This window comes from Octodon degus, unplaced genomic scaffold (assembly GCF_000260255.1).
Source record: "Octodon degus isolate 3935 unplaced genomic scaffold, OctDeg1.0 scaffold00068, whole genome shotgun sequence".
NCBI lineage: Eukaryota > Metazoa > Chordata > Mammalia > Rodentia > Octodontidae > Octodon > Octodon degus.
Window position 1 is genome coordinate 519,911 of NW_004524644.1, and position 18,202 is coordinate 538,112.

An 18,202-nucleotide genomic window follows, 5' to 3' on the forward strand; every position below is an offset into this window, starting at 1 on the left:
AATGTATTAGTTTTTTTGAAACAGGGTCTTGGTCTACAGTTCAGGCTGCCCCTGAACTCCATGTAGCCCATGCTAGCCTAGAGCTTATGGTAGTCTTCCTGCCTCAGCCTCCTGAGGGCTGGGATTATAAACACACAACACCTTGCACAGCAAAAATATATTAAAAAAAAAAGATGAGAGGGAATAAAGTGTTCACTTTTTAAGAGCTGTTTTAGTAATCTCAGCTTACCTGAGTCAATTTAGTAAACCATTTTGCCCAAGTCATTTAAATAAACAGAACTTTGGAGACGAGCATGAGGGGAAAGGAAGCCACCCTCACTGTGAACTCCTGGAGTGTAGGAGGCTATTAATCCACAAGAAATTGGCCTCAGGGAGTCAGATGGGTTCAATCAGTTTAGATTCTTTAATACATCTTGTACTACTCAAAGTTGTTTCTTCTTTAAGCACTTTGGAGAAATGATATGGTAGGCCTACAGAGCTGTCTAGGTGGTTTGTGAAATGCCAGCTTTATAGAATTTATCTCTAACAACAGCTCTATTATCCCAGTCTGTTCCTGCCACCCTCCTGGGATGAGTCCTGCAGCCTGTCCCCAGCAGGTGGAGCTTGCCTCTGTGACCCCGTCACTGGGACTTGCCCTTGTCTGCCAACTGCCACAGGCTGGCCTGATGGGTTCTGGACCCTGGCTCCTGGCAGAGGATGTGAGCCGGGTGACAGTGACCCAAGGACCTCTCAAAGTAGCCCCTGTGCCCAGGCAAGGCACTAAAACTTACTCGTGCACTCCAAGTGTGATGGTGAGCGATGGCTTCCAAGTGTGTACAGAAGGTTTTCGGTGTGTGCTGTTGTTCATTCAGGTTTCTAGACATGAGGGGTGGGCCTTACACAGGGATGGAGTTGGTATTTATTTACCAAGCAATGAAAAGATCAAAAACAAAAAAAGAATGACAGCCTCAGAGTTAAACTTGGCCTACTTGACTGCTCTACCAACCTTCCATTTCACACATAATCTAGGGGAAGAAACAGAATGTTAATTAGAACTTAGGATCAATCAGGAAATAACAGTTTATTATTATCAATCAGAAATCTTCAGTTCCATTTTTTACATGGAGTTGCCGTTCCCTATGACTCAACAACTGCTTTCTGTGTGGGTGACCTAGGAGGCCATGGTAACTTCCAAGCCAGCGCTGATCGCTTGCTCCTGAGTACAGGCCAGCATCCTGGGGCATGGATAGTCAGCACCACACACCTGCATGTGTGGTTTGTAGCCAATAAGAAAAGGAGCACAGAATTTTTTAAATGATATAACATTATGGAAGAAGTTAATAGTGCCATGCTTAGTTTTTTATTTTGTGATTCTTCTGTTGTTCTTTTTTCTGGCTTAATGAATCTCTTCTTTAAAATGTGTTCCACATTAAGAGAGATAGGTGAGGATAAAACAATAATGAAATTATAGAAAAAATAAAACCTACATTATAGGGGTCAGAATTTAATTGGAATCAAAATGGTTAATTTGAAGAGTAGAGTCTTCCTAGTTAGGAAGCTTGGCTCGCCTACAATTTCAGCTCCACTGTTCAATTTACTCATATCATCCAAAGGTCAAATCTTACACAAGAAATGTTTGACGGTTGCATAATATGGTAAGTGCCCCCTTCTCTTCTTTTGTCTTCTCTAACCCTCCTCCACCCCAGCAACCCACACCGACACAATATGCCCCCGCAACACACTTTTTGTCTTTTTGAGACAGGGTCTTACTCTGCCATTCAGGCTGGCCCCAAACTCACTTTGTAGTCCAGGCTGGCCTTGAAGGGTGTGCCACCAGGCTGGGTGCTAATAGCTTTTACAAAAATATGAACTTTTTCTTTCTTTAGGATACATTTGTGCATTTATGACAACGGCCCACACAATATGCACCCCACACCCAGTTTCCCCTCTCAGCATCTTATGCTCATCACCAGTACTGATATATATCACACACTAAGCCTTGTTGTTTACTCAGATTTCTTGTTTCTTTTTATCTAATGTCTTTCTTTAGTTCCAAGACCCCGTCCGCTATTCGTTACAATTAGTCATAATGTCTCCTTTGGTTCCTCTTCGCTGTGTTAGTTTCTCAGTCTCACCTTGTTTTTGAAGGCCTTAAATATTTTGAAAAGTACTTAGCAGCATGTCTGTCAATTCAAATTTATCTAACATTTTTCTCATTACCCTGGAGTTAATGATTTGGAGAAGACCAGAAAGGTAAGGCACCTCCTTCTTGTCACGTCTTAGCAAGGGGACAGAGATTAGCACACTGTCGTTGTGGATGTGCCTCACCACTCAGCAGAAGGAGTGATTGTCACATTCCATATTATAAAGTTTCTCTTTTCCCCAGTTGTATACCAGACCCTGAGGAAGTCACCAGGTATAACTCACACGTCAGGAGTAAGCAGCCATGAACATCCCTTCGTAGCACAGAGACTCTGCGTCACTAGAACTCCGCACTGCAGATTTGTCTGTGGCCTCCTACGGACTTTCTTCAGCCATTCATTCCACTGCTGCAGATTCACAGGTACTTACCTATACTACTTATACCACACTCTTGGCTCAACACTATTTTTTGTTCAACTTGTTCCAACCTTGACCATTGGAAGCCCTTTCAAATGGCTCCTGTGTCCCTCTAACACACCCCAATCTTGTAGGGGTTTTCAAAGTACTTTCTCAATTCTAGCAGGGCAGAGTGCTCTAAGCTCATCTTATGTATTTCATGCCCTAGAATCATCTGTTTCTGTAAATGACCATTGTGTTTTTTATTGGAGAATGGTGTTAGAAATCAAGATCCAGGCATTAGACCATCACACCTATCTTATATGTCCCCTTTCACTCTCCATACCTGCAGCCACCAACTATGCAGTAAATTAGTAGCTGTCCACATGACTGCTTGGCTGCCCAAGCAGCTGGGATTTCTGACACTCAAGACACGGCTGTCAAGTTACTTCTTAGACCTTTTGGGAAGCAGCATTCAGCATGCACTTCAACCACAGAGGCCAAGGCAGCTATAAGCTGATGGTCAGATGGCATTGGCTTAATCAAAAAGCCCCTGTGACAAGGGTTCTTTGGTCCACAGGGCACCCCTTGGGGAAGATTGCACTCTATCATCAGGAAACACTTTCACAGACAGGACATGTGGACAATTGGATCCCCAGCTGTTTAAACAACTACTGATAAATGTCTCTGTGTCAGCCAGGAGGTGGTCTCTCGTGTGTTCCCACAGAGAGATCCAAACATGTTGTCCAACGCTTTCATCAACAGCGTAGATGGAGTTAGAGACGCAAGCTTCCCAGCTTTGCAGATGCTACAGAATTGTAAGCCAGTATAATAGAGAACTGGAGACAACTTTTTTTTTTTTTTTTTTTGTAGCAGTAGTACTTGGGATTGAACTCGAGACCTTGAAGTTGCCAGGCAGACACTGATGCCACAGAGCTGTCTCCTCAACCCTAAGACTGGATATCCTTACCAGCTACATGCCAGCTGGAAGCAAGGTAAAATGTTAATAGGACAAAAGTAAAGTTGTGTAATCGGGTTTTTTAATCCCTTGTATAAATACAGGGTGCAAATAATAATGTGGCACCAGCTCAGGTGGAAAATACCTGAGGATTTTCACTCCGTGCAAAGCTCAAGTGAGCCGGGAGCATGCAAGGGTGTGAAGGAAGGGCGCTTGTGTGGGCTGGAGTTGGGGGCCCAGGCCATGGCCAGATCCAGGCCCGTCCCGTCCCGCAGTCTGCTGTGCTGGTCTCACCACAGCAGGAGCACTGTTCTCCTTTCTGAGCAATACACTGCTTACAGTTTAAAAAAACTTTGGGTTGGCACACGGTAATCGTACATAATTGCATGATATTTTGATACATATATAAATGTGTCTAAGCACCTGCCTGGCAAGCACAAGGACCCAGGCTTGATCCCTGGTATCGCATGCCATGCAGGCCCTGGGACACCGGGCGCACTGTGCCAGCCCGAGACTGGGCATGATGGCTCACACTGTAGTCCCAGAGCTGGGGAGGCTGAGACAGGAGGATTACTGTGAGTCTGGGCAGCATAGTGAGACCTGCACCAAATAAATAAATAAATAAATAAATAAATGTGTCCAAAGGCAGATGAGCAGCGTAAAGGGTAGAACCGTGCTATCTTGTGACAAAGGAACGAAGAAGGAGAGGTAGCGAGCCCTGTGCAGAGAAGTCTGGGCGCGCTGAGGTGGCTGTCGCTGGTGGGGAGGAGACAGCTGCCCGTCTGCACTTCTTCAAGACAGGACTCACAGGGCTGGTCAGATAGTTCAGCAGATTAAAGCACCTGCTTAGGCAGAGCTCAACGGCCGGGTTCGATCCCCGGCAGGTGGTGCCGGCCCTGCACCGGGGCGCGCTGAGACAGAGACAGAGACTGAGACTGGGCATGGTGGCGCACGCCTGTAATCCCAGCGCTTGACGGGCTGAAAACAGGAGGATCACTGCAAGTCCAATCTGTGTAGTGAGACCCTGTAGACCCTGTACTAAATACAAATAAATTTTTAAAAATGAAGACAGGACTCAGAACATTGGGAACGAGATACCAGGTGGCAGAGTGTGCAGCCAAGTGAGAAAGTGCCGCCCACCCAACCCTTAAGAGCAGCCGGCTGTAGGACACCTCGGGAGCAGCCAGCCCCCACCAGGCCTTGTGTGTCAGCAGAGGCCGTGTGAGCTCCAAAGATGGGCAGAAAGGTGGGACATTTAACCACTTCATGAACCCATCTACTTCCTCACTGCTAAAAAATACTTATGGAATTGATGTTCAGGCAGCTTTGGCAAAGTGTAATTTGTGACCACTACAATAGTGATTTCCTTTGATAGTATTTTTCTCATGTTATTTTCTAACCTCCTTAATCTTTGGAAAACCTAATCAAAAATCCATTTAGGGAGGTACAGAAAGTCCAGGCTTCTCCCAAAAAAACATAGTTGAGTATTACTAAATGATTAAAATACAAAAAAAAAAAAAAAAAATGTTATTTTGCTGAGTAAAACATTAACCCTGTTGGTAGAAACTACATTGTACATTCCATAATGGAAATATTACTTGCCAAATTAACTGGTAAATAATAGATCAGGTCTCTGGTCTTGGTGTCTGTCTGTCTGTCTGTCTGTGTGTCTCTCTGTCTCTGTCTCTCTGTCTCTGTCTCTCTCTGTCTCTCTCTCTGTCTCTCTCTCTCTCTCTCTCTCTCTCTCTCTCTCTCTCTCTCTCTCATAACTGCAGAGGAAAAGAATGTGGCCAGTTTCCCAATGTGTTTTGTTTTCATTTACATCTGCGTGTGTTTCCCAGTTTGGGGCCACCTGGCCCTGACCAGCTGGGAGCAGGCGGTATATTCATGAATCTTAAGCCAAACATTAATTCTGATCTTTGGCCGTGTCAAGGTGGTTGCTACCCATGGGAATCATCCTTCCTCCCCTCTGCACAGCTGTATGTTCTAAATCACCAGAGGGAAAGATGTGTCCTAGGAAAATGAATTACACTGTGAGGCCACAAAGCTTGGCAATTCCTCACCCATGACTGTTCTCACAGCACAAGGCAGCATCTGTGCAAATTAGGCTATGCTGGGAAGCTCTGAAGCGATTGCAAGGAAGATTATTATGCTGACCTACTTGGGCAATGCATGTGTATTTGGGTTTTCTGAGGCACAGGAGTGCAGCCGGCTAGCCCTGTCACAGACACACTATGGACCACCTGAGTTTCAAATTCCTGTAAGTGTTGTTTTTGTCAGTTTGGGCTTAGTGATAAACTCAAAGTTTTGTCCTAGATTTGAAAGTAATTTTTTGTTTTTTGTGGTACTGGGGATTGAACTCAGGACCCTGCACTTGCCAAGCAAGCACTTATTCTACTGAGCTATCTCTCCAGGCCCTGAAAGCAATATTTTTGTGGCCCCACAAAAACTATTGTTTTCTGCTACATTAAAATCCTGAGTTGTGTTAGTCTGTTAATATTTGTAGCTTCTGTTAAAATCCTGCAAATTCATTACAGTGGAACAGACACTATGATCTCGACTCACAGCCAGTTGTCTGCCTCTTGGAAGCCTTTGAGGAAATCAGCCCCTCTGGATTGAGGCAGAAGCCAGGAGGGAGGTCACAGGAAATCAGACAGAGGCCTCTGCAAAGTGACTCTTCTAGCTCAAGGTCCGTGACATCATGAATTGGCCAATATTCACAGAATTCTTTCTGGGTCCTATAAGGTGTGAACAAGTAAGGTACCGCCCCTGTCATCTTGGAGTTGGTGCTCCTAGTCCTGCATCCCATATGTGGGCGCTAAGTGGAGAATTTAGAGCAGCTCTGCATGGTAGAGCTTTCTGCAGTGAGGGAAATGGTCCACCTCCCCTCAGAGAGGCACGGAGGAAGAGACCGCCAGCCACAGGCAACTGCAGCTGTGGAACACAATCGCGCGCGCGTGTGTGTGTGTGTGTTATTTTATTTTATTATCTTAAATAGCCACCTGTGGTGAGTGGCAACCATATTAGACAGTATAAATTTGGAATGGTTCTAGGAGACAGGATGTTCTAGTCTCCACATCTCCACATAGTCAACTTCCAAGGCAAGTCAGTCCAATAAAGTCAACATGATGGGCTCATTGTCATGGTCACCTCTACATCACCACACAAGGTAACTTGTTTGTCCTCTCCATTCCTGTGTAAATGTGCTCCTGCGGCAAAAACTAGTGCCATCGCTGCCCCAGCCCATTTCAGTACATGTTCTTAATGATTTTCTCCAGGCCATACTCAGATCAGTTTTCTAAGGTGAGTTGCTAATTTCAAAACCGCGAAGGAGGTTGGGCATGACGATGCATACCTGTAGTCCCAACACTCGGGAGGCTGAGGCAGGAGGATCATCATGAGTTGAAGGCCAGCCTGGACTACACAGCAGGTGCACTCAGTAGTAGAGTACTTGCCTCGCATGCAAACGGCCCTGGGTTCAGCCTCCAGCACCAAAAGTTAAAACAAAAACAAAGAGGAAGGTGGGCCCTTGGAAGATCTGATCGGCCTCTCTTCCTATGGCCTTCGAATATTTTAATCTCATTTCCTAAAAATGGTTGTATCTTCTATAGAGAGGCAACAGAGGAACCTTTGCAAATTGTCACAACCTTTGCAAATTGTCAAAAGCTCCTAGAGGAGCAGCTGGTAAAGTGACATAATGCTGTCCCCAAGGGCTCCCTGCTGAGGGCCCTAGGCCAAATCTGAATGTGCTGGATGGGACAGGCGATACCCAGGTGAGGAGCCTAGTGTGTTCACTGGCTTATATTTATAATTGCCATTATTTCTGCTCAAGCAGTCAACTGAATGCACTTGTTTCTTGTAATGAGTCCAAAGACACAAGCCAGGGATTCCCTGGCCTCTTGGAAGTCACAGTAATGGCAATAGCTTTCCCGTCCTCCGCCCTCCAGCTTGACCACAAACCTGCTCAAGCACAGTGCCATGCGGCATCAGCTCTTGTTATTAGTCTATGTTCGCAGTCTGTAGCGTGAGGTCTGGACACACACACACACATACACACACACACACACACACACACACACACACACACTTTGCACCTTGATCCTTTTTACTCCCCATCCCCTTCCCAGCTCCACTCCTTCTTCCCCAATCTCCTTCCCAGCCCCGAAAAGTCTGCCTCCCTGTCTCCTAGCCCCTTTCTTTTATTTTACTCTGTAAATGATTTATGCTTTGGGTTTTCCATATCAAGGAAACCACATCCTACTTAACCTCTGTGTCTGATTGATTTCATTATGCGCAGGCATTAGGTCTCAGGGTGCATCCATTTTCCTACACAGCTTCTGTTTAATGATGATAAAAAGGCATATGATCCCCTCTTCCTCTTTTTTGAGGAAGAAATAGTCCCCTCATATATTAAAGATAGTGTGGGTCAGCATACGCATGCCACAGGCCGGGTCTTGCTAAGAATCTTTGCTGTGATCCTGAGACTTCTTAAAGAGTCCCTGCCGCATCTGAGACAGCCATGGGAACAGCACAGTCGTTGGCACCCAGGCCACTGCTAACTCCATGCACCTTGCCGAGACAAATAGAGATATGACATCTACACACCCATGTAACACAAGCAGGACAGCAGCTAATCTTGCCCAGGTAGAAGTGGAGTATAAGGGGGTGTGCTCCATCGCCACAGCCATCTTTGCAGTTGCAGTATTTTTAGATGGTCACCTTAGAAACATGAGTTTTGAAGATTCTCAGGGGACAGGGGAGAGCTTTATTCTTGAGTAGCCATAACCAAAAGACCAAGTGACAGTTTGTGCTTCTTCACTTCTCCTTTCAGCATGTGATTGCAACAGGGAAGGAACCCAGAGGCCCCTCTGTGACCCAGACACAGACATGTGCCACTGCCAGGAAGGTGGCAGTGGCCAGCAAGGAGACCACTGCGCCCGGATCATGGCCAGGCATCCCCTGCTTGTCTTTGATGTCACTCGTGCTTTGATCTGCAGGACCACAGTGCTTCTTCCCTCCCTGAAGCAGTGCAAGGGTCAGTTAGGCTGGCTGCTCTCGTGGAAGTCAGCTGTGGCTCAGGCTCCAGAGGCCTCAAAGAAAGCTTGTCTCACACACAGGATTGGGGGCATCCTGCTTTCTCATGTGGAGAATGCTTATAAAGCAAGGGTCATCATCACTCTATGAAGCACGATTGATGCTCCAGGAGTGGACCAGTCCTGATTTACCTTGACTCCTGCTGCCCTTCTCATGCTGAGCCTTCAGCTTAGAGACTGACTTTAGGGAACTGGTAAATTCAGCTGTAAATGGCATCTGCCTCTTTCTCTCTCAGCTAGGATTGCATGCAATTTTTTTCCATGTGCCATTGATTATAACAAAAGATAACTGTTAAGAGGTTACTTACGCTTAGTGGTGGAATGCTTGCCTACCACAGACAAGCACTGAAAAATTAAGCAAGGTTAAGTGGGAATGTCATGCCCAAAGGAACTCAGAGACATGAAATAGAATTTTCTAAAACTCAGATAGTACATGTTTTAATAATGCACTCAAAGAAAATTTACCAAATCTTCCCTATTTTTTTAAATGTATTTAGTACAGGGTCTACAGGGTCTCACTACACAGATTGGACTCATAGTGATCTTCCTGTTTTCAGCCTCCCAAGTGCTGGGATTACAGGCACATGCCACCACATCCAGTTTCAGTCTCCATCCCAGCGTGCCCCGGGGGTGGAGCCAGCAAGGCACGCTGGAGATAAGCAGGCACTTTAATCCGCTGAGCTATCTGGCTGGCCCTTTCCTTAATTCTTTAGTTGTTTAGAAGCCCATACAGGGGCTGGAGAGATGGCTCAGTGGTCTAAAGCACCTACTTGGAACAAGCTTGGCAAAGCACAGGGACCGCGGTTCAATCCCCCAGCACCACATGCCAGCCAGCCCCGCCCCCTGGTGGGCTGAGCTGGCCACACACACACACACACACACACACACTAAATGTTAAAATAGAAGCCCATACATTAGTGTGCAAATTTTATAACAAGTATAGTAATTTCTTCAAAATACAAATAAAAGATTATTTTTATATATTCCTGAATCTCTTTCTTTTCATTCATTAACCCTTTCAAGATTCTGTTAGTTGCCCCTAGCTAGGGGCCCGCAAATATAGCCCATAGGACCTGTTTTTTTTTTTTTTAATTTTTATTTGTGTGTGTGTGTGTGTGTGTGTGGCCAGCTCAGCCCACCAGGGGGCGGGGCTGGCTGGCATGTGGTGCTGGGGGATTGAACCACGGTCCCTGTGCTTTGCTAAGCTTGTTCTAAGTAGGTGCTTTAGACCGCTGAGCCATCTCTCCAGCTCAGGACCTGTTTTTGTGGATGCAGTTTCTTTGAAATATATCCACACTCATGTGTTTATAGCGCTGATGGCAGAGTGATGTTAGGCACAAAAACTCCTGGTGACAAAAGTCTACTGCCCTGCTCTGAGCAAAAACAGAGGAAACCAGATATGGTTTCTGTCCTCACTGAATCCATACTCTACTTCCTCCCCCCAAAAAAGTGTAGTTACAAAGCAAAATAGCCCCACTCTGAACAAAAGTTTCTAAATTAAAGAATAGTTGAATCTGTAGAGTTTTGTGCCTTACATAACAAAGAGTACATATAAGGCCAGTTTCAATAAGGCCATTCATTTCAAAAATCCTAGAAGTATATGGAGTTGCTTAAAAGTTACTCAGGGAAGAAGATACATTCTGCCTGCATAGTTCAGGTTACTGCATCGTATGCATATGACTGTCCCAGGAGGGCACATGCCCAAGTTAAGCTAACCCACAAGAACAGACTCATAGGGCCAGCAAGATAGCTCAGCAGAATAAGTGCCTGCTTAGGCAGCACAGGGACTGGGGTTCAATCCCTGGGACTGAATGCCATGCTGGCCCCACCCCTGGGCATGCTGAGCTGGCGACAGAGTACAGGCTTGATAGTGCATGCCTGGAATCCCAGCGCCAGGGAGGCTAAAACAGGAGGATCACTATGAGTCCAAGCTGCATGGTGAGACCCTGTACCAAATACAAAAAAACAAACAACAACAACAACAACAAAAAAAAAAAAACAGGCTCAAATCTACCTGTCCAAAAATGTTTGTTCTACAGCATTGGGGCCACATGTTACCAGGTCTCCCTACTTTTCAAGAGATGTCAGACATTTAGATTTTCATAGAAAGCATTTGAAAATGTAGGCAGCTAATTCGATAGCACTTATAAAACAAAGAGAGCCGGGCAAATAGCTCAGCAGACTAAAGTGCTTGCTTAGGCAGATGCAGTGGCCGGGGTTTGATCCTCAGCATGCCATGCTGGCCCTGTCCCCAGGATGCGCTGAGACTGCGATTGAGACTGGGCGTGGTGGTGTGCATCTGTAATCCCAGTGCTTCAGAGGCTGAACACAGGCTGATCACTACAAGTCCAATCTATGTAGTGAGACCCTGTAGACCCTATACTAAAATACCCAAAAAAAAAGAGAAAAAAAAGAAAAGAAAAGAAAGAAAGAGCTCTGAGAGACTGTAGTTCACAGAAAACATGTCCGAGGCTGCGAGTCTGGCCACCGTCCCCCAGTTCACAGTTATAAGTACCAGCAAACTGTCAAGGAAGCAGCATGAGCCACTCCAAGGTCGGCATTCTGGCCAACCAAGGCTTCAGGAGCCCAGACAGAGCCCAAGAAGACAGGAAGACAGGAGGAGTGCCAGGGTGAGTCCTGAAGTGGGCAGAAAAGGGTGGCTACGCGCCTCTGTAACCAGAGGCCAGGATGGCTGCTGCCTCCTGGTCAACCTGCTACAGCCCTGTCTCTCCCCAGTGGCCACCTGGACAGCAGCTCCTCTCTGAGGACTTCCCTGGCCCATCGGGGAAAGGCTTGCTCTGCCTCTCCATCCCAACTGCTCTTGTACTGCCTCACCTTTGCCTCCATGGGGCGCTACCCAGGCAGGGCTGCAGGGGCAGGAGGACAAGGAGCCAGAGGCTTAAGTTCAGAACCATGGAAGTTTTCACTAGCTACGTGGCTTCCAGTACATAACATTGTTTATCTGAACTTCAGGTTCATTCTCAGAAAGAGAAATGAGTACCTTTTTAATAGGATTCTTGGGAACATTACTTAAGGTAATCCACCTAGCATAGTTCTGGCACATAGTGCTTAAGGAATGCCAATGATCGTAACTGTCATTATTACTTTAGTGCTATTATTAGGATCACCTGGAAAAATCATCATCCTGAAGGAAAAATCAAGGAAAGAGAGTTAAGGAAGATAGCTAGAAAGCATTAGTCAATGCTCTGTATTATATCAGGATGAATTAGTGCCGTGAATTTGTATTTCCTTCAAGCTTTGTGCCCTACTGCCCCTACTTAAAGGGTGCGTGTGTCATCCACAAGGACAATGGTATGGTGTGTGCACATCACAGCGCATTGAAGTAGGCAGTGGTGTGCAACATGAGAGAGTCGGTGAAGGCCAGGAACACACCCAGGGCACACTCACCAACAAGGAAACCTCCTTGTCTTGTGGAGAAATTAAAAGACCCTCGACAGAAGCCACACTAAAACAAATTTTGTTAAATGTAGATTTATTCTGAGCAAAGACCTGTTTTTACCCCAGGCTGGGTTAGATGCTCTGTTTTATCCTACGTTGAAAGTCAAATGCAACTCACTGTCTTCAATTGATTTAAATGAACCTATCTGACGCACATTTTGTAATGTAAAGCAAAGAAAGAAAAAGCATAAACAACTTGAAATGGAAGGACTTGAACACCTTTACTCTGCTAGAACTTGTAGAGTGGTGAAAGTTTAAAAGAGCACGGAAATATTCCAGGAAGACAAATGAAGAGGAACGATGTGAGCTAGAAACAGAATCACAAACTATGATGAAAAGTTGTGTGTAGAGTCCCTTTTAGCTCTTCAATTGCCCTAATAATAAGGACCCTGACAATGAGGTCAAGTTTTTGTGGCATGCTCTTCTCACTAATATATCGAATGTAATAAAAGCTTAACCAAGTGCACCCGCTTTCTCTGACAGAAAACAGATCATGCAGCTAAGTGGACAAGTGATAATAGTGTATGAAGTTCAAGACCTGCAAGCAACCCTAATCAGACTGAGGAGGGAGCAGATCTTTTTGGGGACAACTCTAGACGAGATGAACTTCCGGGGCAGCGTCCTCAATCCCAGTACTGTGGGCGGCACAGAGAACGCGCTGTTTCTGCATGGAGTTCGGCATCCTCCACGGTGCTTCCGCACCTCCATGCACCCAAGCACCTCAGAGCATGAAAACAACACCCAGGAGACGGGTCATCTCAGTGTGGATATTTGAACTTAGTAAACATGGCAGAGCTCAGATAGTATCTGCTCAAAAATAACAAATAAAGGTAAAATCTCTGATACTAAACAAATACGAAAGCCCACAGTAATCTAATTCCAAACTTTGTGACTTGTCTTGAGTAATCAGCAAGTTAAAAATTCTAAGCTGGCCATAAGCAATGAGAGAGACACCTTTCTACTCCTTCCTGGGTATAAACCACTGTTTCCAGCGACCATAAATGCAAAGGAACTTGGGGCAAAAAGAATTGCATACATTTCTCATAGCAGCTTGGTAGAAGCTGCAGCTGTGGGGCATACTAGAAGCCACTAATTCCTGTTACTTAGTTCTTAAAACTGTATATGCGCTTGCTTGTGATCCCTGCACTCTGGGAGGCCAAAGCACGAGGATCAGAAGTTGAAGCACAGCCTAGTCAATGTCGTGGCCCAGGCCAAGGCCAAAGTCAACTTGGAGGAAAAATGGAAATCTAAAGCACAATCTTGGTTAGCTCATCTTTTGTCTAAAATGACAGCAGTCTTTATTTGGAAATGGTCAACTTGTTACCACTAAGTGAGTATTTAGATTCACCCTGTCTAAATGAGAGATAAGGGAAAACACAAACACACATGAATCATGTCAAGGCACAAACATGGACCGCTTTGCCTTATTCTATGTGTACATGCCTGTTTTTCATCTGATCATTAGCCAGAAAAAAAAAAAAAAAAAGTAGCGATGAGGAATGCCTAACTGCCCTAAAGGAATGCTTAAATTTAGTGAGACTAATCTCAGCAAAGATCTAGTAATGGTGCCCATAAATGCCAAGAGAAAAGAATTCAGTCTGGTTCCCAGGCTGCAGTAAGGTATCCCCTAAAGGAATTCGGAGTCCCCAGAGGCCGCCCAAGGCAGGTGGCATTAACTAGGAGTCTGGCAGCAATTACCAAGCTTTTGGATGCCTGTCACTGCACTGGACAGTGGATATGACAAGTACCTGCTCTTGAGTTGTTCCTGTCCCCCCTGGGATACAGGGACAGAAACAGCCCCAAAGTGTATTAGCAGCCTCTCTGGAAGCAGAGTAGCAAGTGAACTCTCTGGGCGGGTGAGCAAAAGCGCTGGCGAGTAGGTGGCAAATGAAGAGAGCCTTCAGGATGGAGAGAGACTTGCAGATAAACAAAAGCAGAAAAGCATTCCAAGCAGCAAGGAGCCGCTTTTATTTTTTAAATAAATGAACAAGCCTCTATTAAGAATATAGGACAATAAGAACCAGAAAGGTTTAAAAGACAAGAGGTGGTTGTGCTGGGCCTAGATTACAAGTGTGTAGGGAATGAAGGTCAGGACCTGGGTCACTGCATTCTAAAATATGGGGTTCTAGCTTAACTTGTGTGTGCTAGTTGACACGAAAATTGCCACAGTGGGCTGGGGATATAGCCCAGCAGCACAAGTGCCTGCCTGGCAAGCATAAGGTTCTGAGTTCAATTCCCAGTACAAAAACAAAACAAAAAGAATAAAATTGCCACATGGCTTTCATGGAAGTGTGTTTTATTATGAACACAGAAAAGGAGGTGCTTCTTTTTAAAAGAAGTTTTCTTTTTATTTATGTGTGTGTGTGGGGGGGGCCAGCTCAGCCCACCAGGGGGCAGCGCTGGCTGGCATGTGGTGCTGGGGGATTGAACCACGGTCCCTGTGCTTTGCTAAGCTTGTTCTAAGTAGGTGCTTTAGACCACTGAGCCATCTCACCAGCACCAGGAGGTGCTTCTTTTGATGAGATTGTCAACACTGCCCAACAGATGTGGCACCGGTCTTCAGCCAGAGAACTTTCTGGAACCATTAAGGAGATCCTGGGGACCACCCAGTCTGTGGGCTGCAATGTGGACAGCCAGCATCCTCATGACATCAACAACAGCATTGTCGAGTACCCAGCTAGCTAAGGAGCATAAGAAAGTATGTCAATGGGGCTGGGGAGATGGCTCAGTGGAATAAGCACTTCCCTGGCAAGTGCGAGGGCCTGAGTTCAATCCCTGGTTCCGCAAAAAAAAAAAAAAAAAAAAAGAAGGAAAGAAAGAAAATGTGTCAATAAAGGCTCTTTGCTGCCACCAGGAAAGGTTGCTTTCTGCTATGTGCTGCTCCGCCTTGGACCCAGCTGAGTATGGACCAAAACCTCCAGTAACTGTGAGCTAAATAAACCTTTCCTTCTTTCAAAAAAAAAAAAAAAATGTCAATAAAGAGATGATCTGATAACCAAAAAAGAAAAAAGAAAAGGAGGTGCTTGAGAACACAGGCTGTAGAGCCAAAGTCTCTGGTTCAAATCCTGGCTTTATCTCCTGCTATCGCTGAGATCTTCAGCAAATAACTTGAAGTGAGGGTGGCTCACTAACATGCACTCGCATTTGGTGAGGACTGGGAAGCCCGTCGATGGGAAGACCAGGCGCATGGAAAGCACTCCCTGGTCCCGGGTGCAGGACCGCTTTCTTTTCCTCGGAACACAGCCTTCCTGGGGGTGCTGGCTCCCCATGGCAGGGTGGAGCGCTGCGGCAGAGATGCTATGTCGGCAGAGCCTGCAACATCAGTTCTCAGCCTTCGCAGAAAGAGCTGGCCAAGTCCCACTACTGTAGGCAGTTAAGTAAACTAACTGGCTTCTTGTGCTACAGCTCATGTCGGTATTTACAATTAATTCCTTGTATTTGTGGCACATTTTACAGACTAGTCTCATATTATCTCATTCAATCCTTATGAATTGTCATCACCAATTTACAGATAAGGAAACAAAATCTAAGAGATGAACTGATTTGCTCAGACATACCCAGGAAGTAATGGGCAGAGCCAGGACAAAGCCTGCACCACCAACTTCAGTGTCAGTGCTGTGTCCCTTGTATACCTGTGTCTATTCCACAGAATCTGTCCTTCCCCTATTAAAAGCAAATTTAAGGAGGGTGATATTGGGGCCAGGGAGATGGCTCAGTAAAATAAGCACTTGCTTGGCAAACACAAGGGCCTAAATTCAATCCCTGGTTCTGCCAAAGGAAAAAAAAAAAGGAGGATGATGTTGAAATTTTCTAATGATTTAGATCCAGACAGTAGCCAAACTGTGGAATGATTAACCTGAAAGCTGATATATACTAGCCATTTGTTTTCACAAAATTTATTTTACCTTGATTTTTGTTGGTATAGATTGCTCAGAAAACATCAGGAAGTGTTATTACATATGGTTATCTGCTGAAAAGAAAGCTAACTAACATTAACGAAACTCACTCTATCATACACAACTCTAAAAAGACCAGGATCAGCTTACTTACCACTTCAGATATACTAACTTCAAAAGAAAACTGTTGGAAAAGTCAAAGCAGATTAAGGTCAGGCAGTCCTCTCATCCCAGCACCCGGGAAGCTGAGGCAGGAGGATCACTGGGAGTTCGAGGCCACCTGGGGCTACATAATGAGGTCACAGCCAGCCTGAGCTACATAGCAAGACTGGTATGGCTTGGATCCAGGTGTCCCCCCAAAGCCTCATGTAGTCCATGGGGCAGTTCCTAGAGTTTGGGATTAATTCATGATCTTTTTATTTTTTTTAAAAAGACAAAAAAAAATTCCAGTTTCCTCAGTGCTAGTGTCTTCTACAGTTGTACTGGGTGGACTTGGGGCCTGAGACTGCATTTTGTTCCTTCTCTTTGTCATTTTGTATTTCACTGTCTTCTGACCTTTGGTGAAGAGCTTGGATAGAGTTATTACCTTAGCACCAGGTCCGGATCTACGAAGTTCAGAGTCCTCCAGGTGGGTGTTGTTTGGATCTGGCTGTCGTGCTCCACTTCTTTCTGCTGCAGGTGTTAGAGTTGAACCCTTTGTGTCTCTCTGGCAAGATGTTCTGCTCCTGAATCAGCTGGGTGGGTCTTGCCTCTAGCCTCTTTGCAGGGAGTTCTGCTGAAGGGTTCCCTGCTGGGCCTGCCCTCTGGGTCTATTCAGGAACCCGAGGCCTGGGTCATCTCACTCACTCGCTGGGCCTGCGCTCCGGGTCTGTTAATTCATGATCTAATGCAGGGATTATGAGAGCGGGTGCTGCTCCCACCCTGCCTGGGGTAGGCAATCTGCATTACAGCATAAGCAGGGCCGAGAGCCACTGGCCCTCCCTCTGCTCTTCGCTCTTTTCTGCCACCCCAAATGACTATCTGCTGCCCTCTGCCACGTGGCGCGCTGCCTTAGAGCCCGCTGTGTGCAGACTGAACCTCCACTGTGAGCTAAATAAACCTTTCCTGCCTTAATTTTGGTTGTCGGGTATTTTGTCCCAGCAATGAGAAAAAAGTAACTAAGATATAAACCGAAAGAAAGAGAAAGAAGAAAGAAAGAAAGAAAGAAAGAAAGAAAGAAAGAAGACAGACAGACAGACAGACAGACAGACAGACAGACAGAAAGAGAGACAGCTCAGTGGCATAAGCACCTGTCTGGCAGGCATAACATCCTGAGTTCAATTCTCACTTAAAAAAATAAAAGAAAAAAGATTAAAATGACAGATATCCAAATTCTGAATGAAAAGGTAAGTATTCATAAGAATATGGAAGAAGTATTTGGTATCTAGACCTCTTTAGTTGTATTTATTGTCTTACATTTTATTTTTGAATTTATATTTATAAAGATGCGAATGTCACATATGTATGTATAAATTATGTTAGCATATCCTCTGTTGTATTATACATGAACAATACAAAAATGAATCCTGAGAAGCTAAGGCAGAAAAAATGGGTGTTCAATCTCAGTCCTAATGACTTCACAAGACCTTATCTCAAAGAAAAAAAAATTTTTTTTATTAAAACAGACTTTCTGAGTAGTTTAGGCTGGCCTTGAACTCATGACTGTTCTCCTGCCTCAGCTTCCCAAATTCTGGGATCACAAGCACGTGCTACCATGCCTGGTTCAAAAAAATTTTTTTAAAGACCTAGGGATGGGGTCTGGGGAGATGGCTCAGTGAAATAAGGGCTTCACTGGCAAGCACAAGGGCCTGAGTTCAATCACCAAAAAGAAAGAAAGAAAGAAAGAAAGAAAGAAAGAAAGAAAGAAAGAAAGAAAGAAAGAAAGAAAGAAAGAAAAAGAAAGAGCGAGCTAGGACTGTATTTCAGTTCCAAAGCCCTGATTCAATCACAATATTACAGAGAGAGAATGTATATGCACATGCATTATAATTATACTTTAATTTAATTCTTTATTCAAGGAGTGATCAAAATTAAAGATAAAAGATTATTGCAGTGAACTATCATGACTGATCTGTAAATTCTTTCTTCACTTTTATTTTGGACAATTTTTATTGTTATATTCATTTATGTTTGTAAATAATTTATTTTCAACTTGCAATCTATTAAAAAATTAAAATAAAAAAAGATTATTGCTTGATTTTATTAGATTATATCATTTACTATTTTCAAAAAGGTACAGA

The 18,202-nt window shown here is 44.8% G+C and overlaps 1 pseudogene; it reads left to right on the forward strand.

Annotated features, from left to right (window-relative positions):
• Positions 1-18,202, forward strand: part of LOC105742716 — a 94,857-nt pseudogene that overhangs the window by 62,996 nt on the left and 13,659 nt on the right.